General features: G+C 40.7%; 1 long non-coding RNA gene across 1 annotated transcript; it reads left to right on the top strand.

Annotated features, from left to right (window-relative positions):
• Nucleotides 1-19,864: 19,864 nt before the first annotated feature.
• LOC104857393 lies at nucleotides 19,865-22,061 on the top strand. The gene is made up of 3 exons (XR_778844.1): nucleotides 19,865-19,901; nucleotides 20,315-20,399; nucleotides 21,876-22,061. It is a non-coding gene; the product is annotated as an uncharacterized LOC104857393 (long non-coding RNA).
• Nucleotides 22,062-23,520: the final 1,459 nt, after the last annotated feature.

The following is a 23,520-nucleotide window of genomic DNA, read 5'->3' as shown; positions in this document are numbered from 1 at the left end:
CACTCCTAAGTGAAATAAATAAGTCACACATGTGTAAATATCGAATAGTTTCTCTGGTGTGAATAAACTATAACAGTACATAAGATCCTAATGACATAATTAACAATGTGAAATGGGAAGAAAGGGGCTAAAGGTGTAGAGAAAGTGGGAAGGGTAGGGGAAAGCTAATAAGGGAAAAATAAAAAAAATATGAGAAAATGAAAAAATGGAAATAAAGTGTTTGCAAAGGGGGAGGGGAAGAGGGGGTGAACGGAGGGCAGGGACAAGGGGAAAAAGTGAGAACCAAGACCTGTCGTGTAAAGGTACAAGATCCCAGTAATGAATATAATTGTACTGTATACCTAAAATGTACCGATAAACTCATGAGAGAAAAAAAATAAAGGATTCTGAATAAAAATAAATAAAATCTAGACAGTCACAAAAAGAAATGCCAGTGAGGCATCCAGTATATAAAATGCAACTAATTTGCTGTAGTTTGGATCTGAAATGTCACCCAAAGATCTATGTGGCAAAGGCTTGGTCTCAGTCGATGACACTATTTAAGAGGTGGGGTGTAGTGGAAGAAAATAGGTCATTGTAGACCTTCTGGGGACATTGGGACCCTAGACCCTTCCAGTCCCTTTCTTTGCTTTCTGACTGCCATGAGGTGAGCAGCCTCCTCTGCTCCCACCTTAAGTATCTCCCACCATGATACGCATGATACTGTCACCACAGGCCCCAAAATAACAGGACCAAGGAACCATGGACTGACACTTCTGAAACCAGGAGCCAAAACAAACTTTTCCTTCTTATAACGTACTTTTCTCAGGTATTTTTTTTTCACCTGTGGAAATATAATACAGTTTTTTTTAAAAAAAAAATCAATTTGCTACTTCCTGAGAAATGAGCCTGACCTTCTCCGGCAGGGCTGAAGGGAGCTAAGTCAGGATGTCCTTCATATTTGGGAGCTGGCGTTGTACTGATAAAAAGCAAGATAGAATATGAATCACTTCCTCATCGCTGGTATAAAAGACTTGACACTCATAATTTGAAGGAGGAGATTCACAGTTTCCAGTGGGTTCAGTCCATGGTCAGCTAGGCCCACATCAGAAACAACATGGTAAAGGACCTGGCAGAGAAAAGCTGTTCACACTGTGGCCACCAGAAAGCAGAGAATGAGTCACACCCGCAGTGGCCCACTTCCAGCTGGACCCCACCGCCTAACAATGCATTTAACCATGAGCTCATCAATGGATAAATCCACTGATAAGTATGTTGCCCCCATAATACAATCACCTGCTAAACACACTAGACTTTGGGGGGACATTTTAGGTCTAAACCATAACAGATAGCAAGGTCAACATATGGAGATCTGAATTTAACCTTTGGCCCAAAGCGTTTTCTGTGGTCTCTCAAACAAGTTTCTCAAGCCTCCCCCACCCACCAAATTTTTTTAAACCTCCATTCCCTCCTTTGGAAAATGAGAATAATAGTAGAGCTATATCACGGCTTTTGTGAAAAATAAATTATATACTTCACCAAAGGCATGTAGCACATTTTGATTATAGATTAATGCCCCACCCAAACGATTGTTATTGATATTCTTTCAAAATCTTAGAATTTTTGCCATGAATCCTAGGGTTTTTATTTGCAAGATTTTGGCCTGACATCCCTAACTCTCAGAGACCAGCGATGAGACTCTACATGAGTAGACATAAATAGAGAGAAGAATAAAAATGTTCAGACTGGTTTGACACAAAGACAATTCTCCTTTAGCAATTATGGGGCTATAAAAAGAATGAGTACTGTGCTAGCCTTCTCAACGCATTTCCAGAAGAACTTGGCTCAAGGATGAATTAAAGTATAGATGAGCCCTGGCTACCCTCAAAGCTCCTCTGCCCGTCCCTATGGAAGTTTCAGGGCTGAATGCATCTTTTTGGCAGCATGAAAATTTGCCAAGCAGGAGTGTGAAAATCTGAATTGCCAAGACTGAAACAAAAGCAAATGTGTCTCACTATTTTATGGAGGCATCAAGGTTGAGTTTGCAGCTGTTGTCCTCTCTGAAAGAAAATGCTGGCCCCTGGCTAGGGAAAAAAAAAAAAAAGGAATATAATTATGTTATGATGAGCTGGGGGGTGGGAAAGAAAAATTAATGTAAAACATGATGGATGTTGTTTTGTCGATCGGAACTGCTGGAATGTAGCAGTAGAGCAAAGCAACATAATAACTCTTTCTTCTCAGCCAATCTGGCAGGCAGAAATGTGGCAAGACACCACATCTTTTTGTGTTTTTTTCCCCACGTAGTGATGTCAGGTTTGTAGAATGGATCCGAGAGTCATCAGTAATGAAAATAAGGCAGATGTATTACATTGAGGCAAAAAACTACAGTTCTGTTGAGTAGAGATTTCTTTTTGCTGCTCTGTATTTTGGAAATTCCATGGGGATCTTCTCTTGAGGTCATTTACAGGATAACCAGCTGTCCATCTTTGTGTTCGTAGCTTCCAGGTAGTGTGGATTTTATTTACATCAAGTCAGAGCTAATCGCATGTTAAATCATGATTTATGTCACAGTTGGGAAGCCTCAACCAAAAGCATTAATGAAGGATACTCGATTTGCTGTGTGTTCTGCAGAGAATGTGGTCTAGCAGGGAGAAAATGGATGCTCCTCAGGCTGGTAGATAGTGCAGGGAATATTTTAAATTCATGTGTTTTCAGAAATAAGAAATCTGAGTGATTCAAATATGTTCACAACAAAATCATTGGAGGCATGGGCCTTTAATTTTAATTAATGAGGGGTTAATCCTTTTTAACTTAAGAGATAACCATGAATCAAAAGGGAATATATTTGTATGCCATAATAAAAAATAGCTACTACATCAAAGAAGGTGTATCTGCACCTCATTATTTAACAGAAAGAGCATATGTTAAATGTACAGGTGTGTTTAACAAATAACTTCATTATCCAGTGTGGAATGAAATGACCACTGAAAGACAGAGACACAGAGACCAGTTGGGACATTATTTTATTGATCCAGGAACCAGCGGAGGGGCCCTTGACCCTGGGCAATGGAAGTCAGTTGGAAACAAGGCACTATCCTTGCTGAACAAAGAAAAAAGACATCTGGATAAGTACATACCTGGTGTTGAAGTAGATCTTTTTTTTTTTTTTTTTTTTTTTTTTTTTGGTTTTTTGAGACCGGGTCTCACTATGTAGTTGAGACTGACCTAGAACTCACTATGTAGCCCAGTCTGGTCTTGAACTCGCAGTGATCCTCCTGCCTCAGCCGCCTGAGTGCTGAGATTACAGGCATGTGCCAGAAGCAGATCTTTAGATGGAAGATCAGATAGGTTGTTTTGCACAGGCTGCTGTCAGACTAGTAATTTTTTTGCAATGTTATGGCTCTTTACTAAGCGTTAGTACTGCACTTAAAAGTCAAATCACCATTACCGTACTTAAAGATTCTTAATGTCAAGCCTTTATCAATACAGTAGTTCCTGGAGCTTTTTTCCCCTTTTGTGCTAGGTCTTTTATTAATTCATTTAGAACAGCAGACTATTTTTTAAAAAAGAAAGTAACCACCGTATTTTGACCATTTGCATATAAATTATTCACATTTCATACTGTTAGAATTTTTTTGCATATACAACATTACTGGGAAAAATTAAAGATCTAAAGAAGTGGGAAAATATACCATGGCTATGAGTTGGCAGTGTTGATATAATTAAAATGTCATTCTCTCTAAATTAATCTATAGTTTTAATCTGATCCCAATCAAAATCCCAGCAGACTCTTTTGGCAAAAATTACTAAGTAAGTTTTAACACTTATATAAAATAGAAAGAACACACAGCTCTAAAACAATCTTGAAAAAGAGCAAATCTGTATAGCCCATACAGTTTGATCCCAGGACATACCAGAGAGCTAAAGCAATCAAGAGACAATACAGCTTTGGTGCGAAAATGGCAAACGGGTTATTTGAGTCCACAAATAGACTCATATACCGGTCATGCTCTAGGTGGTGGGACATTTTGAGAAATGTGTGCTAGGCGGCTTTGTTCTTGTGTGAGCACCATCGAGTATATTTACAAGGGCTAAGGTGGTTGGGTAATACAGGGTTACCAGGTGAAGTTGCCTTATGGTGTCCCCATAGTGTGTATGCAATCTGTCATTGCCTAACTATGAGTGATCAACAAGCACATGGAGAGATGCGCCTATCATCAGTCACCAGAAAAATGCAATTTGAAAGCAAGACGAGGCTCCTTCTAGGCTCATCAGAGTGACTAATAAACAGACTGACAAAATCAAGTGTTGATTTGATGTATGGCTGTTAGAATGCTAATGGGCTAAGAAGCCTTTCATTCACAAGAAGCCTTCTATAGTTTGGATCTGGAATTCATCCCAAAGTGTGTTAAAGGTAAGGTCCCCGGTTGATGGCTCTCCTGGTTGATGTCTCTCCCTTCCTTCAGGTGGTGGGGCCTAGGGAGAGGTGGGGGGGGACTCGGGGGCATGGCCTCAAAGGGGACTAGGGACTCCGGTCTCTTCCTCCTGTCCTTCACCATCAGGTGAATGTTTTTGCTCTGTGTAAACCTGCCTTGATGTGCAGCCTCACCTACAGATCGTGGGCTGGAACCTCACATGAGGAAGCCAAAATAAACCTTTTCTCATTAGTCCATCATCTCAGGTATTTGTTACAGTAACAGAAAGCTGACTCACATAGAGACACACACAGAATACATGAGCTGGTACCTCAGCTCATAAACTTGATTTGTCCTATGATTCAGGAAAAGATGGCTGTGTCTGTTTGTCTGGAAAAGATAGCCACAGTTGTGTTTGTCACCTGATACAGAGTTTGCACACAAAAACAGAATTTTGCCAATGTTTCTGTGTGCAAACCTAATTGCAAACAAAAGAGTTCATGAAACAGGTATCACGTGTACAAAATTGAAGCAACATAAGCTCCCCGGAATAGGAAAAGACTCCCACAGTTTATATAGACCGTGTCTGCTAACCAGTAATAGAGTGGAATGGACTACTGATACATCTTCAGCCTCAAAATCCTTACAAGGAACAGGAGTGCACACTGCGTGATTGTACATGTGTGCAGTTCTAGGACAGGTAAAGTAACGCACAGAGGCCAAGTCAGAGCAAGGTCACTTGGAGCAGAGGTTAATTGGAAGTGGGTGGGTTGGAATATTCTGGGGTGATGGAGATGTTTGACTGAGTGTTGGTTACATGGATGTCGATATTTACCCAAATGTATTCAATTGCACATTAAGCACTGTATGTTTTGCTGGGGATTTAGTTCAGTGGTTCAGCCACCTGCTTCGCAAGTGCAAGGACCAGAGTTCAATCCCTGGCACACACACACACACACACACACACACACACCCCAAAACAAAAAAAACTGTATATTTCACTGAATGTAAAGTTTAGCTCAATAAAAAATTGAAAATTCACCCTCAGATCAGAGTATCCTCTAATAGTTACATATGAAAAATCTTCCCATGCAAAATCCCACATTAAGAATTCTGGGAGTACTAATAGCTACAGTTTCACATTTCACAAATCAAAACTAAGAAAAATCTAAACTGCATTTCAAGGAAAATTTGTGACTTTTAATACGAAGCATTTGTAACCGTAGGTCAGGATCTTGGGTAGAGCACGATTTTTCCAGTTGGTTGGGGAGAAACTTGAAGCAGCTGGTGTGTCCAGAGATTAGTAAGGGAGGAGGACTGAGGGCTCTCTTGGTCATCCCTGACCTTTAAGTTCCTATTTCCACACCCCCTTTTATCTGTTTTTAGTTTTGCTTCAGTTTCCTTTGCATACCCTTTCCTTTCTTGGGACAATACCCAGAGAACCAGCAAGATCTTTCCATCCCTTCATACCCCTGATTCGATATGTATGTTGAGGCTATCCAACTGGATTTCAAGTAGTTTATTAGCAGGGCACAGCACATCAGATGGTAAATATGCCTCTGGGAGCGTTTTCTCACTCCTGCCTCTGACTTTTCCCTGTTCCTCCTTTGTTTGCTCCACCCCCAGCCTTGGTTTTGCTGTTTCCCTTCTCACCTCTTCAGGCTGGACTCTAAGGCCGGACTTTTAACACATCACAGGTCCACTGAGACCTTATGCTCAGATTCCAGGCGGACATTTAAAGCTAATAAGTTGTCTCCCTTTCACTTACTTCTACACAAAGAGATACTGAAAATTCTCACAAACATCCTTTAACTTGAAGGAAGTGGGTGGAGAATGTAAATTTGAAGCTCTGGGGAAAAGAAAGCTGCTTGAAGAATGGAAAATCTCACACATCCACCAGATTACAGAAGGGGCTGTTGTCTGGGGGTTTGGCTGAGTGGAGAAAATGACTCAAAGCCCACAGGAGGAGGATGCATCTCTGTGAGGGTGGCTGTCCCAATGGAACTCGCTGGATGGTCGTTTGGAGGACCGCAGTGTTCCATCCCCTGGTGAGGGCTCCAGCAGTCACAGCCAGCTCATCATGCCCGCCCAAACCCCATGCCCTCAAGTTACATAAAACCCAATAAAAACAACTTAGTCCACAGATTGTGGCTCAGAGTAGATGACAAATGAGTGTCAGATCATGTGGGAAAAGACCAAGGAGAAGCATGTCCTGCCAGTAGCAGGTCAAATAGCAGATCTGAGCAGGCAGATGGAGACCCTCAAATCAGGCAGGAGATGAAAAGAGATAGCCTAGAAATATGCACGGCCATAAGAACACAAGCGTATGAAATGCTGCATGAAAATAGCAGTCAAAGAACCCAGTCTGGAGGAAAACACAACCTAAGGAACAGAAGAAGACTTCTACTTGTGCTTCATGATCTGGGAGAACTAAAAAGCAAAACAGAACTTGGAATTCACTGAGACTGGCTCAGTGCTGAGGTAGTACAGTAATATAACAAAGAGAGATTTTTAAAAAGCCGAAGATACAAGGAAAAATAATGAGACTCTGTTATGGCTTGTATCTAGTCCCCCGCCAACCACGTGGTCATAGGTGGGGCTTTTCAGAGGTGGCTGGATCTAGGGTGTGTGCTGCTGGGGTCCAGGATGTGATGCTGGGATTGATTCATGGTGCAACACTAAGATTAAGGGTCTGAGTACTACCTACCTCAAAGGTGAGTAACCTGGATAAAATATACAGAAAGAGGGCTGTTGTGTTGATCCCTCGCTTGCTTACTGCTTGCTGCCTTGTGCCTGACTGCCTTTCTAGGAGACTGTTTCTCCTCTGCAGTGCCCCTCTGCCATGCCCCTCTGCTTTGGAGCCAGCCAATTGTGGACTGAAACCTCTGCAAATTGGGAGCTGAAATAAACTTTTCCTCCTTTCACTTTGGATGTCAGGTATTTTGTCAGAGCAAAGAGAAAAGTAACTAAGACAGACTCCAAAGACTATTACAGATATAATAAATAACTTAGATCAAGAAAGGGAATATATAGGCATAATCAAATTTCTGATCTTGAGAAAAGGTTTCAGATACAATAATTTTGGAGGAGAAATACTGGAAGAGTAAAGCAATCAAAGAAAAGATGATAGATTTAAAGAGATGACAAAGATAAATGAAGACAAGGATAATTACATGTTCCTCAAATACGAACTTCAAGACATTGAGCAGAAAGAATATCAACAGATATAGTAGAGTTAAAGATCCCTATAACAAAGGAATCGAAATCTCAAAGGTGAACAACATTGGTCAAAGGTTAACTTAATCTTAGACCTGGTTAAATTATTGAACTTTAAGACTAAAGACTTTCTCCAGGCATTCAGATAGATAAACAAGTTTCGTTTTGTTTTTTTTAATCTTAGACCTGGTTAAATTTTGAACTTTAAGACTAATGACTTTCTCCAGGCATTCAGATAGATAAACAAGTTTTGTTTTGTTTTGTTTTTTTCTTGAGACAGAGTATCACTCAGTAGTTCAGTCTGACCTTGAATTCATTATGTAGCTCACACTGGCCTCAAACTTGTGGGAATCTTTCTTCCTCAGCCTCCTGAGTGCTGGGATTACAAGCGTGCCCCACCACCACAGGGTACCAAGTACTTTTTAGGGGACAAAAATCAGCCTTGGATTCTCCCACAGCAACATTCACTGCCAACAAACATTACAGTAGAACAAACACTGGTAATGTTTGAAGGGAAGAAAGTAGGATTCCAGAGAATCATGGCCGGCCAAATAGTTCCTTCAGTCAAGAGGAAGCAGGAAGTTAAACTTCAGCACGAAAGGACCCAAGGAATGCTGCATATGGCACTTCTCTTGAAATATGACCAAAGACAAGATTCGAATTTCTTTTTAATTCAGAAATAGAGAAAAGGTAGAAAAAAGGCCAGTATTCTGTCATATAAACACAGTAATTTTAAAGTCATATAAACACAGACCAAAAACTAAGCAACTGGAAAAATATTTATTGAGCTAAATGTAAATGTTAGGGTACTTGACAGAATAAGAAAAATAAAATGTAACTCATGAAGTGCTGGTGGAGTAAAGAAATATAAGAATACAAATCTCATTCCACGGTAGGAAGTCAGTAATTTTTTTCCCAAAATTAAGACATGCAAATAAAAATATACAATAAATCCAGCTGTCTACTCAATAAGCTTAGTGAAATTCATCATTTTTTCGGGAGTACATGGACCAAACTCGGGACCTTGAGCTTTTGAGGCAGGTGGCATCCACTGAGCTAAGTCCCTGGCTCAAAGCCATTTTTCTGACATTCAACAATTCCTTCAATTTCACCCACGTTTTATTTTCTTTTGTCAAAGTCAAATATTAAAATATCTTTTAAAAAACATATACGTACTATAGATATCTGAATGGAATGATATTCATTTGGTGTTTAAGACTGTTTTTATCCTTGCTGGGATTTTCTGTGTTTCTGTTTTTGCTTTCCTTTACAACTTTTTCTATAGCTCTTTTTTAAAAAATCTTATGGAAACTTTAATAATTTTTGAAAGAGACATGGGAATGGTCAATGCAATTTAGAAAAGGCAGCAATGAAAGGAGGTAACTTACCCTAACCGTGTAGAACTTTGCAAGGCTACTGTAGGATTAAAATAATGCGTTACTAATAGAGGGGCAGGTAGTTATTTCACTGAAACAGAATGGAGTCCATAAACTGACTTGTATTTATATGGAACTTTGGTACATGTTCCATGTGACATATTAAATCAATGGGAATAGCAGAGCATGGTGGTGCACACCTGTAATCCCAGCACTCCAGGAGGCTGAGGCAGGAGGATTAAAAATTTGAGCCAAGTCTGAGCAACTTGATGACTTAGCAAAACCCTGTGTCAAAACAAAAAATAAATAAGAAGAGATGGGGATGTAGCTCAGTACAAAGGCCCTGGGGTCAGTCCTCACTACAAAGGAAAAAAAAAAGAGTAATAATTTCTGTTAGTTAGAAAGGTTAGATATTTGAGGGCCAGGGATTTAGCTCAGTGGTTCTGCCACCTGCCTTGCAAACGTGAGGACCTGAGTTCCATCCATGGTACAAAACAACAAAAAAAGAAAATTTAGATATTTGAAAAATAAGTTATAAAATACAATAAATTCCTAATTCTTCAAAGTTATAGGAAGGAGAAATAAAAAATTATAAATGATACCTAAGTAGGAAAGGAGGATCATTATGAAACCTAAAGAAGAAAATTAAAATGATAACATTGGCAATTTGAAATTTAAAAAAAAGAAAAAAGATTAAAATAAAATGTGAAGTAGGAAAATTTTGCATCATGTATTTAATAGGCAATTATTTAACATCCTTCATATATGAAGAACTTCTATGATTCAGTAAAAAAATAAATAAATGAAAAGTACAGGTAAGTCCTAAAAAGAAAAAAAATAGTCCAAATGAACAGTTTTATTTTACTTGTAAATGTGCACACTTAAAAACTGTGAAATTCCAACTGGGTTTGCTTTCCCATAGATCAAATTGGAAATTTCAAAAACTAGATAAAATTCAGTGTATGTGAAGTTCAGGAAGTGTGCACTTTTCTACACTTAAAGTGGCACAATATTTTCCTGGAGGACAGTTTGGTAGTATACTGTATCAAAAACTTAAAAAACATACAGACCCTTATATGCCACGATTTCATTTTTAGGAGCTAATGCTAAAGAAATGGTTGAGTATTGTAAAAAAAAAAAAAATTGCAGCATTGTCCAAAGTGATTGAGAATTTCTCCTCACATCTTCATAAAACACTGTCCACCATAAGAGACAAGGAAATGTGCATAGTGACTCTTTCCTCTCCACATTTTCCTCAACATACAAATGTGTGTTAAATAAAAATGGCAGAGGCCATCATCTGAGTTTAAACTACCCGGAGCAAGATGGCGTCACTCGCGCTAAGTTTCATTGCTCCTGGATGAAACCAAGCTGTTTATGTGACTGGCCTTCCAGACACCTGATTAGCAAAGCAGCCTGATTTCCCAGTGATTTGATCACAAGTTTCAGCTGCCATGGTTGTGCTGTTCCCCTTGTTAAAAGAATGAACCTGCAGTCACCCAACAGTAACTAATCACTTACTTCCTATTGTTTTATCACCCTATCCCTGCCTTACAAGAAAAGCAACTTTCAGGTGAACAGTCTACCTTTTTGTTCCCTGTGCTTTCTTCAGCTTTTACCTATAAAACCAGTCTTCTTTTCACCAGAACACGTACTCTATTTTATAGAATGAAGTATTGTTGCCTGGCTCTAAAATCAAAAATAAAGCTAATTAGGACCTTTGAACTGAGTTGTAATTTCACCCTTCGGTGTGTGTCTTAATGATTTTTGATTGTCCAGGTTTACATTACTCATATTTGCTCACTTATAATTATGAATAAGCTTTCCATGTCGGGCAGAGATCCTCCTGCCTCAGCCTCCCCATTGTTGGAATGACAGGTGAACCCATCAGCTCAGCAGAAAAGCTCATTTTATTTATTTTATTTTTTATTTTTTGGATTTTTGAGACAAGGTCTCTGTAGTTGAGGCTGATCTGGAACCCACTGTGTAGCCTAGGCTGGTCTTAAACTCACATTGATCCTCCTGCCTCAGCCTCCTGAGTGCTAGGATTTCAGGTGTGTGCCACCATGCCTGGCAGGAAAACTCATTTTAAATACAGCTTCCTATTTCCAAACCTACTAAACCAACATGTCCAGAAGATCCTATGGGAACCTGTCTTTTCCTTGTGACTAGATAGTCTGTTTAACCTAGCTGAGGGTAAGTTTTGCTCTGATCTTTATTTCATCTTTAGATCTCATGGGGCTGAACTCTCAGTAGGGTTAGCTTTCCTATGAGCTTTTATTAAAAAGAAATCTTCCGTGGCCCTTGGACTCTTCTAGTTAGAAGACCCTGATCACTGGGTTACTGGGCTTAAGGGAACACGGTAGTGTCACCTTACCTTCTAGGCCAGGAGTCAGCAAACCCTGTACAGTAAAGATTTTAGAAAGTGGATATTTAGGCTTTGCAGGCTGTATAGCCAGCATGTGTCTCTGTTGCAAATACTCAGCTGCAGTTTGAAAATCGCCCTTGCAAAATGTAAACAAATGAGCGTGGCATGGCTATTTTCTAGTAAAACTTTACTTATGGGCACCGAAATTTGAATTTCATGTACTTTCATATGGCACAGATTAGCTTTCTTTTGATTTTTTCCAAATCATGGAAGAGCCATTCATCGTTTTCATGCTATACAGAAATAGGTGGAGAGCTAGATGTGATCCATGCCTGTGCTTTGCCAATCCCTGCTCTAGGCCAACAGAGAAGGCTCAATATAGCACTTTTCTCTGGTCAAGTGGTTCTCTCCAGTGTATTTATTTTATTTATTCTGGACATCCTTTTTTCCCGTCATTAACGTCATCTTTCCTAACTGAAGGCCCCTTGATTCCCAGAAAATGGATTGTTTTCCAAAAGAAAAGCAAATAAAGGATAAGATTACATATAAGGAGTTTTAGGTAATTGCAGAGGAGTCGTCTGTGAATGCAGATCTGAGTTATATAGGCTGAGGCCCTCCAACTGCACACAATTACATAGCAATTATTATGAATAAAAGATAAGTATGTAGACTTTGCAACATCTAATGCATCCACGAATTAGTCAGTGGTCATCAGTTGTTGCCAACATCATGAAAGGGAGAGAGCTGGACACGATGTGCCTCTTTACTCTTTTTTGGTGTTGGGGATTGAACCCAGGATGGCTTCCCACTGAGCATGCCGCCATGCCCACACAGTGAGCCTCTGAAGGAGGTGCACAGAACCATGTGTGATGTCATTTTTCCCGCCAACCTACATTAGATAAAGCCGGCAGATCTAACCACCAGTTCATGGAGAATACTGAGGTCGGAGGGAGATGTTCAAAACACACAGCACAGATGCACTCAGCAAAATCCAGAATATGGGAAATCCTGTTGTGCCAGCAATTTAGTTCCTTCAAAACGAAAATTCAGCCAGATGTGGTGGTGCCCAACTGTAATCCCAGCACTCGGGAGGCTGAGGCAGGAGGATCCTCGTGAGTTCAAGGCCATCCTGAACAGCATAGAAAGAACCTGTCTCAAAAACAAACAGTCTAACTAAAATTCAAAGACAAAACCAAAACAATGAGGGCCAGGATTTAGCTCACTGGCACTGTGCCTGCCTGGCAAGTGCAAGGTCCTGAGTTTGATCCCTGGTACAAAAAAAAACAAAAAAAACAAAAAAAAAACAAAACAAAACCCAAAACCAAAAACCCAAAACACTGACACAGGCTAACCCTAGGTTCAAAGAAATTTAAGAGGTAGATCAACTAATAACCACTTATGTTCAAGGAAATTTTATCCCTGGTAATTTTATGATATTAAGGATTTATTGTTAATTTTATGTAAGAATGATATTGCGATGTGGGTTTTTTTTAAAGAGAATCTTTCACAGAGATCCACTGCACCTGTGCAGATGAACAGCTCCATGACTGTGGTGTTCTTTACGGTGTTCTCAGCAGAGGGGGAGTCAGGGAAGCACCTAGTTGAAGCAAGATAATGTGTAAATCACTAGTGATGTCACGGAATGCAGGCATGGAGCTCGCGATAGAATCTCCCCACTTACGGACTTGCTTGGACATCTCCACAATAGAAAACTTAAGAGGCAAAAGTGAGGACAATCCGATAAACTTAGGGAAATCCATGTCCCAACCAAAGGGCTAACTTGGTTAATGTTGAAAGTGCCTGCAAGTCGAGAATAAAAAAATAGTAACCCAATAAAAACAATTTTTGACAAAGGGCAGAAAAAACTGCAAGTGACCCTAAGACATGTGAGAACACACCTAACCTCACCAATAAGAGAAATGAGAATGAAACTACAGAAAGAAAACATTTACTACCTATCAGATGGTCAAAAATTGGAGAGATTAAGAACCTGCTGTTTCTGCAAGGGTGGGGGAGGAAGAAGCCCTGCCACACAGGGCAATGGGGGACAGTCTCCAAGGACACGTATTTGGCAATGTTGACCAATATCTCTAGTCAACCCCATATCTACAATTGAATCACACAGATATGCCTGGCACACCTATGAGATAAAGCTTGGTTTATGTCCCAGTTACTTTTTTGTTGCTGGGACAAAATACCAGTTACCCACAAGTTAATGGAGGAGATGTTTATTTCAGCTCACAGTTGGTAGAGGTTTCAGTTCATAGTCAGCCGTGTCCAAGGCAGGGCAGCGTGCCGGAGGGACATCACGGAGGAGAAACAGTCCATGGCAGAGCAAGCAGAGGGCGGTGGCGGCAGCAAGCAGCAAGCCTCCCTTTTCCTTTTAGTCCATCCAGGCTACAAGCTTTTTGGGTGATGCCACCCACACCCAGCATGGGCCCTTCCATGATTCACACCCAGAACTATGCTAAACCAATCAATGAACTGATGAAGTACCACACACCCTTAATCCCAGTATCACTTATGCTAGATCCAGTCAGCTCTGAAAGCCCCACCTATGAGTGGATCTCTGTATAAGCCAAGCAATTTACAAGAGCAACAGAATGAAAATCTACCCAAGCAGTCTTCTGTAGAGCACTGGCTATATTAGATGGTTTGTCATCTGAGTTAAGCAGTGTACAGCAGTCAGAAGAGTGAAAACACACTCTATTGATGTGGCAAGATTTTCCAGGGCTATATGACTAAATAAGAAAATACAAAACATTACGTAGAATGTCGTATTCAGAATATGACCCCTGAAAACTATATGTTGAAATCCTGGCCCCCAATACTTCAGAAGGTGTCCTTGTCTGTGATCAGGTCTCCATAGAGGAAACAAGGTTAAAATGAGGTCATTAGGATGGGTCCCAGTGTGATTAGTAAATTTATGAAAAGGGGAAATCTGGAGATAGGCACACAGTGAGATGTCATGAAGAAGGGAGTAAGGACAGCATTTGAAAGCATTACTCTGTGACATCTAATGTACAGATGCATTAATATGTCTGTGAAGATGGCTGTTGCTTGGCCAAGGAGAGGCCCACGAAGGAACCAGCCCAGTCCATAACCTGATCTTGGACTCCCACCCTGCAGAGCTGACTGGGAGATACCAGCTTTTTAATTCTTCAAGGCTCAATCTTTGATAGTTTTTGAGCAGCCCTCACCAAATGCTACGTTTAGTAAACCATGTTTTGTGTTAGGAAGGAATGTAAGAGTACCTTTTCATATTTGCCTGTACAACATTTGCACGAAAAACTAGTCAATGTGATTACTTAAGGACCAAGGGCTGAGGATTTAGCTCAGTGGTACCATACCTGCCTTGCAATCGCAAGGTCCTGAATTTAATCCCTAGTACTGGGGGGGGGGTGTTGAGGGGCGAAGAGAAATGAAGCCGAAAAACAAGGAAGGGAAGGAAACTCAATGTATCTCTTTGAATCTTAAAAATTTTTGACTTGAAAGTATATGGCAGATTTTTAAAATTTAAAAAGTATAAAATATAAGCTGTATCTTGTGTTTTTCTTTGGTGTCCTGAATCCTCTCCGATTCCTTTGGGATCAGTCATCATTCAAATCTGTCCTAGCATTTCTTTCACTGTCCTCAAATGTCTGATGAGCAATAGTTGTAGCATGTATTCATTAAGGAACCCTTTAATGTTTATTACAGAGCCCCGGTAGTGTTGGTAGCTGGTGCAGGGTCCCTGTCCTGTGGGCTCCTCCTCCTCGTTCTGGTCCTTCCCCTCTCCCTCCTCTCCCCTTCCCCCATACTCCTTCCTCCTCTCTCTCTTCTCCCAGATCCTCAGATACGAGCCCTCCATGAAGAGGGACTGGCAAAGGTCATCTGCACGGCACAGTCAGGGAGCTGGCGTGGCAACCCCAGAGCCCACAGGCACTCAGGAGAGAAGTCGTATTATGATGTACCTTGGTCCTCACTTAGCTGACTTCCCTGTGTCCTCCTATCCCAGAAGTAATGGATGCAGCTTAGGTGCCCAGGCCAGATGTGCTTTACTCCCTGTCCCTGTCGACACCCATCAAAGGCTTGGGAAAAACAGGCTCACCCTCTTTTCTGACGCCTCCATCCATCCGATTCCAACACTTGCTCTCTTACTAGGATTCCTCTAAATGTCTGATATGCAGGGGGCCCCCTTTCTTATTTTCCAATGCTGGTGTAGCTCATAAATTTAAAACAGATTTTCTTTTCCGTCCACATTTGCAGACCACAATGATCACATTCCTCGTGGGGAGCTGGTCCAGGTACATAACACATCTTAATTCTTTTTCCACCCTCTCCCTCTTCTTCCCTCTTTTGGTCCCCTTCACTATTTCCTATTATCTACCTTTTTTGCTCTTTATTTGTATTTTGGCTTTCTCATATAAGAGAAACCATCTGAATAAGTTCATAGTCTCAAGATGCACCCGTTTTCTACACATGATTCAAGTTTAATCTTCTTTATGGCAGAGTAGTACTCCATTGTGCACAAAAACCACATTTTCCGTACCCATTCATCTGTTGGACATATAGGCTGCTTCCACGTTTAGCTATTATGAATTGGGCTGCTATAAACATGGATATGGATGTATCACTGTAATATGGGTATGCTGTCTTTAACTCTGTTGGAAAAATACCTAGAAGGGCGATAGCTGGGTTGAATGGAATTTCCTGTTCTAGTTTTTTGAGGACTCTCCATAATGGTTGCATCAGTTTACATTCCCACTGACAATGTAGGAGGTTCCTTTATCTCCAAAGCCTCTCCAGTGTTTGTTATTATTTGATTTCTTGATGAAAGCCATCCTTCTGGAGTCAGATAAATCTTGGTGTTGTTTTAATTTGCATTTCTCTATGGTCAGTGTATTACTTTTCTGCCTTTGCTGAGACAAAATACCCAAAGTTAGAGGGGAAGGAGTTTTTTGACTTTTGGTTCATAGAGGATTCAGTTCAAAATCACCTGGCTCCAAGGCAGGGATGGCAAACAGGCATCATTGAGGAGAAGCAACGTGGGGTGCACAAGGTAGCAAAGGTAAGAAGTGGATCTTAACAGTGTCTTAGGGTCTTTCTTCCGGTATTTTGAGACAGGGTCTCACTATATAGTTGAGACAGACCTGCAACTCACTATGTAGCCCAGGCTGGTCTCGAACTCACAGTGATCCTCCTGCCTCAACCTCCCGAGTGCTGGGATCACAGGTGTGTACCACCATGCCCAGCAGTGTACTTCTTCTTTTGAGAAGTGTTTATTCATTTCAGTTGCTCATTTTTTGATTGGGTCTTTTCTTTGGGGGGCATCTAGCTTTTTTGAGTTCTTTAAATATTGTAGATATTAGTGTTAGATTTCCCTTTCCTTAAGATAGCTGCTACATAAAATAGCAGCCTCCTCCTTCCCATAATGCCACATGGAATAGCAGCCTCCTTCCCATAATGCCATGTTAAAATATGGCTTCTCCCACCAAAGGACAGTCTTCTTGTTCCCAACATGCCCCTCTTACCTCCAAGAAAGGTAACCTGATACTTGCTACCTCTTAGCATCTAATGATCTCACAAGCCTATCCTAGTAATGTCACTGGCTCCTCCAACCCCTTAATACTACCTCACTCAACTCCACCCCAGCTCAGGCTAACCCCACCCCGCTCCTATAAAACCAGCTCCGTGTTCTGCCATGTTACTTTCTCTCCTTTGTTCAGATACAGCCCGGCAGATCCTCCCCATAATAAAGGCTTGTTCTGGTCCTGGTCTGGTCCTGGTTTTCAGCTCTCTTTACCTAACATATCTGGTGCTAAAACCCGGGAGAAAGGCAGTCAATTAAGCGATGATCCTCCATGGTCTGGGATTAACCGGCCTTTTGGCAGCCTCCTCCGGACCACACCTGCCAAACCAGGACCTCCTTGAGGCCGTCTACCTTTGCCATTGCTGAGGACTCAGCACACCGGTCACTGATTTCGGGGTGCGTGGGTAGTTAGCTTCCCTCGGATCCTCTGTCTCAGTCTCATTCTCTCCCTTTGGGGACCTCTCAGGAAATCCAAGTGCTTGGTCAGAGAGACCCCTCAGGCTTCTGGGCCCAGGACCGTGCCCCTGGGGGACACCCCATTGGACCAACTCCTCTCCTTTTCCCCTTCTGGGGACTGGCTCGGGGAGCGTCAAAAGAGACGAAGACATCCTCTCTTTCGCCCTCTTCCTAGGGAGCTACCTCCTCCGCACCCATGCTAATATGGGTGCCCAACAATCCAAACCCCCCTCCTCAATACCTTCTGGCACAACTTTGTCCCCTTGGGTTGTTGGGACCGAACTTTAAGCCAAAACGACTCTTTTTTTTTTTTTTTTACAACCAAGTTTGGCCTCAGTACAAACTAGACAATAAATCTGGCCAGAGAATGGCACTTTCAGTTGTAACATACTGTGTGATTTTTGTCAATGCAATGGCAAATGGTCAGAAATCCCCTACCTACAAGCCTTCTACCTATGCTCTTGTCCCTCCTCCTGTCAAACCTGTTCACCCTCTCAGGTACTCCTAGCCCTAACTCCGTCATCCAACCCTCCTGTTTCACCCCCACATTCTCCTTGCCTGAGTGACTCCCCCCACCCACCTCAGCCTGGACTTCAAAGTGACTACTTTTGATCTGGCGAACCACTTTATAAAAGGTCGTTCTGCCTGCAAGGCCCCGCTTGGTAAAATGCTGTTTTATCTTTGTCTTGTATATGTTACTGTTTGGATTTAATTGCTTAAAATTATTGTAAAATGAGCTTGTGAGTTTCCTCTAGCTTTGGTATTCAAGTTTGCTTATTTGTACAAAAATTAATTTATTTTTCAATGGGTTGTTGTCTTCCTTCTGTATCCAAAAGCCAACTGGGAGTAAATTTGTTTCTAAAACAGTACAAGTTTTTTTTGAGGGGGTCACTTACAAAGTAAATGGGTCTCTGTACCTCTAGGTTACCCATTTTTCTATATTGCATTTAAGACAGAGATAAAACACCAGGGCTACAGGGCATAATGTTATTCTTATATCTCAGATGTCACTGGACAGCATAAAAAATCTGTGTTCTTGACCTTACACCCACCTTGAGGCAGGAATTTTGTTATCATTCCCTCCTTTGGCTAATTGACAAATTACCTTTCATCTCCAACTTAAAATAATGTTTAATTAGTATGCTTAAAACATTTCTTGTACATTACAAATTCTTACATTGTAATAACTTGCTCTTTCTGTACTTTCATGATTAAAAAAACTCAAGGTTACAAATACTCTATTGTTAACCATCAAATTTTAAAGTAGAACACTGAGGAAATAAAAAAGGGAACCTTTTAACATTTGAACAACTGAAGCCAAGTTTGTTATAAAAGGTTTATAGTAATTGGGATAGTAAAAAATATATTTTATAAGGCTACAAATAAAGGGAATATACTTTTGATATAAAAAGATTTTGTATGTTTGTCTTGTTAGAAGACTGAAGAGAGATACACAAGACCAGAAGGCCTGGGTATGTTGAGAAGATGTGTGGAAGTGATTTATCAAGGAAATATATATGTTTGCTTGTTGGTTTCAAGTTTGTTATAAAAGGTTTACATTTGCAGTCATAAAGAGCTTTCATTCCTCTGATTCTAATTCTACAAGAGATTTCTGTTAGTTGACCTGCAAAAGTTTTGACTAGTCTTAATTAAGAGATGTTATAATTCAATTGGCCAAATATATTTGAGCACACTCTAGTTTCTTAGTTTTTGTTTGGATTTTTGGTTTTTTGAGACAGGGTCTCACTGTGTAGTTGAGACTGACCTGGAATTCACTATTAGCCTAGGCTGGTCTCGAACTCTGAACAATCCTCCTGCCTCAGCCTCCCGAGTGCTGGGATTACAGGTGTGTGCCACCACGTCCAGCTTGAGTGCACTCTAGTTTCATATATTGTCTTATGTATTTGTCTGTGCCTGTCCAATTGTTTGAAAGGGTTTGTCCAATTACATTTTTTGATTGAAATGGCATCAAAGATACAAATACATCATTAATTTCTACAATCTGATTTTACAGGTTAAATAAAAAATTGTCCAGATAATTAAATATAAACTTTTAGGTTTGGATAGACTCCTCTTGGTGAATAAAGAAGCAGTTGCTCAGAAAAATTTATTCTGGTCTTTGTTCACTAATGGGAGCTCCAGTAATTTTCATAGTCTTATAGGAAAGATACACCCCCAATAAACATTGCTAAATATGTTGTTATAAAATGTTTACCTTGGTTATCATCAAAGGGTTGAGTTCTAATATGTTATTGTGATATGTTTATAATGGTCATCTTCAAAATATAATATTTTCTGTGGAAAAACAAGGAGTTATTTAAAAAGATCCTTTTGGTACCAAGCTACACTGTAAGACATAAGGTTTCATGTAATTATAGCAACTTATTACTGCTTTTCTGATGTACAAAATATATTCATGTTTTCTGATTACACAGGTCTTCCAGCATATTGTTTATGACAATAACCTTTTGATCCAGATATTCGCCCTTCTCTTCTGCTCCACCTACTCATGATTTCAGGTACATTTGTAGGCCCATACAGTTTCCTAAGATGGCATCTTACCAAAAGATCATAACTTAACTAAGAATTTCTTGTTTTTGTATGTTTTTAGAGGGAAATAAATACATTTAACAATGGCTATTTTATACTAAGATACTTATCAAAGTTTGTTGTAAAGACAATGTCATCATGATGGTCATACTAAACTATTATTATCAAGATGTGTGGCTCCTGATTCAAAGTATTTTCTGTTAATATTCTGCAGGAAGTAAACTACTAGAACAACCATAATTGATAAAAATAACAGTCCTCTAACTATATTTTAGATTCCAGGGTGCTTGCTATCCAGATAAAGTTATGAATGTTAGGCTCACTGATCTTAAGGTGCTACTGATGTCTCTGATCTTCTCTTCTGGGTGTTCAACCACCATAGTGAAGAGAACAACCCTAAAGGTAATTGGGCTAAGAAGATCACCAATATTTTGGCCCTGGACCTCCAAGATCATCAAAGATCCAAGGTATGAAGGGATCTTTTCTACAACACCCTATATCTTTGATAAGTCACCCAATCTCCTGAGCAGGGAGATTGCTGAGGGCAAATGCACCTTGTGCCAAAACAGGGTCTCCAAGAGAAAAAAAATCTCCCATACTTTCACTGAAAGCAACTTGGTCAAGCAAGGCCGTGACCCATCTGGAAGGCCGACACTGACAGAGGAACAGAGAGGCTCTACGCATGGTTAGAAAGTAATGGCCTGACCTTCATAGATAACAAGAGGTTCATATTAATTAACGCAGGTCTCACTTTAACTTGGTCTTAAACACCCAGCAGAAAATAATAACCAGAAGAGGTATAAAACAGTGCCATAGTAATAAATGTAGGTATAAAAAAATACTCACCCCTTTTGGGTGTTTCTGGCTGTACTGTATGGGAATGATTACAACTCTAGACTATTCCATGTGTAAAGAAAGGCAGGGTATGTGGACCTGCTGGACACTAAAAACATACTGGGAATCATTAAAACAATGACAGGAGGAGGTAGAACAGCTCACAGCCAAAACACGGAAAACACCTCCCCCAATATAAAAACATTGATCTGTACACACACACACACACACAAAAAAAAAAAACCCAAAAAACAAAAAAACAAAAGCTTCTGAGATCCATAAAAGGCTCCTACACCTCATGAATACCACCCTACTTAGTTTGCCAGGCAACCAAACTGAGTGCTGAATGTCCCTGTCACCCCGATTCCAGCCATGTCCCCACACCAATTCCCCTTAACTGCACTATCCCTGCCCAGAAAATATCACAACAATATTAGATCTCTTAGCAACCCAATGAAAATCCTCCACACATGGCAATTGGACCTGCATAAATTCATCCGTCATAAATCAGTACAGCTCCACCCCATAGGCTAAACTTATTCATATTCCTGAGTCAGGCATAGCCTGTCTCACTAAAGGTTTGTTTTATATCTGTGACTCCCAAACCTTTTGTTGTTTCAAATCAACCCTCTCTTCCCTCTGTTATGTAGGCTTCCTTAGCCCTCCCCTCACAATTTATGCAGAAGCCCAGTTATTACACCAAGTCTTGCCCTCACAACAGCCACCTATCCACTGTCTCAATAAACAAGCTCTTCCCATCCTTCCCTTTCTGATAAGGGCCGATATTCTGGTAGGAATTGGCACTGGGTGGCAGGAATCTCAACATCAACATTTCTATGACTCCTTATCCCAAGAACTAAACAAAGATATGGAAAAGGTAGCTGACTCTCTGGTCACCCTACAGTCCCAAATCAATTCACCGGCAGGCGTGATACTCCAGAATAGATGGGCCTGCTGGAGACAAGATAAAGGAACTCAGGGAATGCATTGAAAAAATGTAAACAAGACCTAACTGGGTATACCCTCTGCCAGGATACTTTGACCAATGACTTTGCATAATCCTACTGTTTGGACCCTATCTGTTCTATTGTCTTTAAATTTTCTTATAGGAATGCGTGGCAGCATTTACCAACCCCGACAGTCATGGAACTCATCATGGTGGGGTACCAGCCACTGTGGCAAGGAAGAAAACCCCACCTACCACTGCCCCCATCAGATCCAGGTTTAAACCCCAACCTTTGCCCCTTGGTCAGCTTGAAGCAGCTCCAGAAGAAGAGATCTTCACCCAACAACCACAAAACAAAAGCCTGGAATGTTAGATTTCCCTTGCCTTAAAATGGCTGCTACATAAAATGGCAGCCTCCTCCTTCCCATAATGCCATGTTAAAATATGGCTTCTCCCACCAAAGGACAGTCTTGTTCTTCCCAACATGTCACTCTTACCTCCAAGGAAGTTAACATGATACTTGCTACCTCCTAGCAGCTAGTGATCTTACAAGCCCCTCGTAGTGATGTCAGAGCCTCTTCCTATCACTAACTCCACCCCAGCTCAGGCTAACCCCACCCTGCTCCTCCTATAAAAGAAGCTCCCTGTTCTGCCATGTTGCTTTTCTCTCCTTTGTTTGGAGACAGCCCAGCAGATCCTCCCCATCATAAAGGCTTGTTATGGTCCTGGTCTTGTCCTGGTTTTTGGCTCTTTTTACCTAACAGTTAGTTCTCTGTATGAGGAATAGCTGGAATTTTTTTCCCTATTCTGTAGATTGTCTCTTTACTTTGTGTGTTCTTGCTGTGTAGAATATTCTTTATTTGATATGATCCCACTTTTTGATTTATGGATTATTTATTGTGCAATTGAGGCTCTATTCAGAAAGTACCTATACTGTTACAGAAATTTTGTAATTCATAAAGATAAAATTGTAATTCATAAGCTAAGACACAATATTCTCATGAAATGTTAAGACAGGCGGCTGTGTTTAAGATGATATGTACTTTTCAAACCGCAATGTTCTCCCTGTAGCAAGACGATATCTTAAGACTTTGCTGTAGCTGCTTATCAAAAGCCACCTGCAATATGAAAAGCCCCAATGTAATGCTTCTGCTTTGCCAGATAATCCCCTCTTGTAACAGTATAAAAGTTTATTCAGATCTGAGCTCAGGGTCAGACCACAAGGACTTGTTTCTCGGGTCTGCCCTTACTATTAGCAATAAATTTTTTTTTTTTTTTTTTACCCAACTCCTGAGTCTCTTAAAATTCCTTTCGGTACATTTGCCACAACAATATCTATGTATGTCTTCAAGAGTTTTACTGATTTTATCTTCCAGGAGATTGTTTCTGTTTTACATTTAGATCTTGGATCCATTTTGATTTTATTACACGGTGAGAGATATGGGCCTAGATTCAGTCTTCTGCATATGGATATCCACACCATTTGTATGTAGTTTTTTTTGTTGTTGTTGTTGCTGTGTTTGGTATTGGGGATCAAACTCAGGACCTTCTGCTTGTGAGGCAGGCAGTGGAACCACTGAGCTAAACCCCCCGCCCCTTCCAGCCCCATTTGTTAAAGAGGCTGTCTCTCCTCCAGTGTATGTTTTTGGCCCCTTTGTCAAAGGGTTATATTGTGGCAGAAGCATGTGGTGGAGGAATTCTGTTCACTCTATGGTTGTGTGTGACAGAGAGAGTACAGACCAGGACCCCACAATGCCCTTCAAGGCCGTGCCTCTATGATTAAAGACCTCCACCAGACCCCACCTCCA

This window comes from Fukomys damarensis, unplaced genomic scaffold (genome assembly GCF_012274545.1).
Source record: "Fukomys damarensis isolate Sample0158 unplaced genomic scaffold, DMR_v1.0_HiC HiC_scaffold_37, whole genome shotgun sequence".
NCBI classification, from domain to species: Eukaryota; Metazoa; Chordata; class Mammalia; order Rodentia; family Bathyergidae; genus Fukomys; species Fukomys damarensis.
Note: the sequence above shows the minus strand (reverse complement) of the source record. Positions and strands in the feature narration are given on the sequence as shown.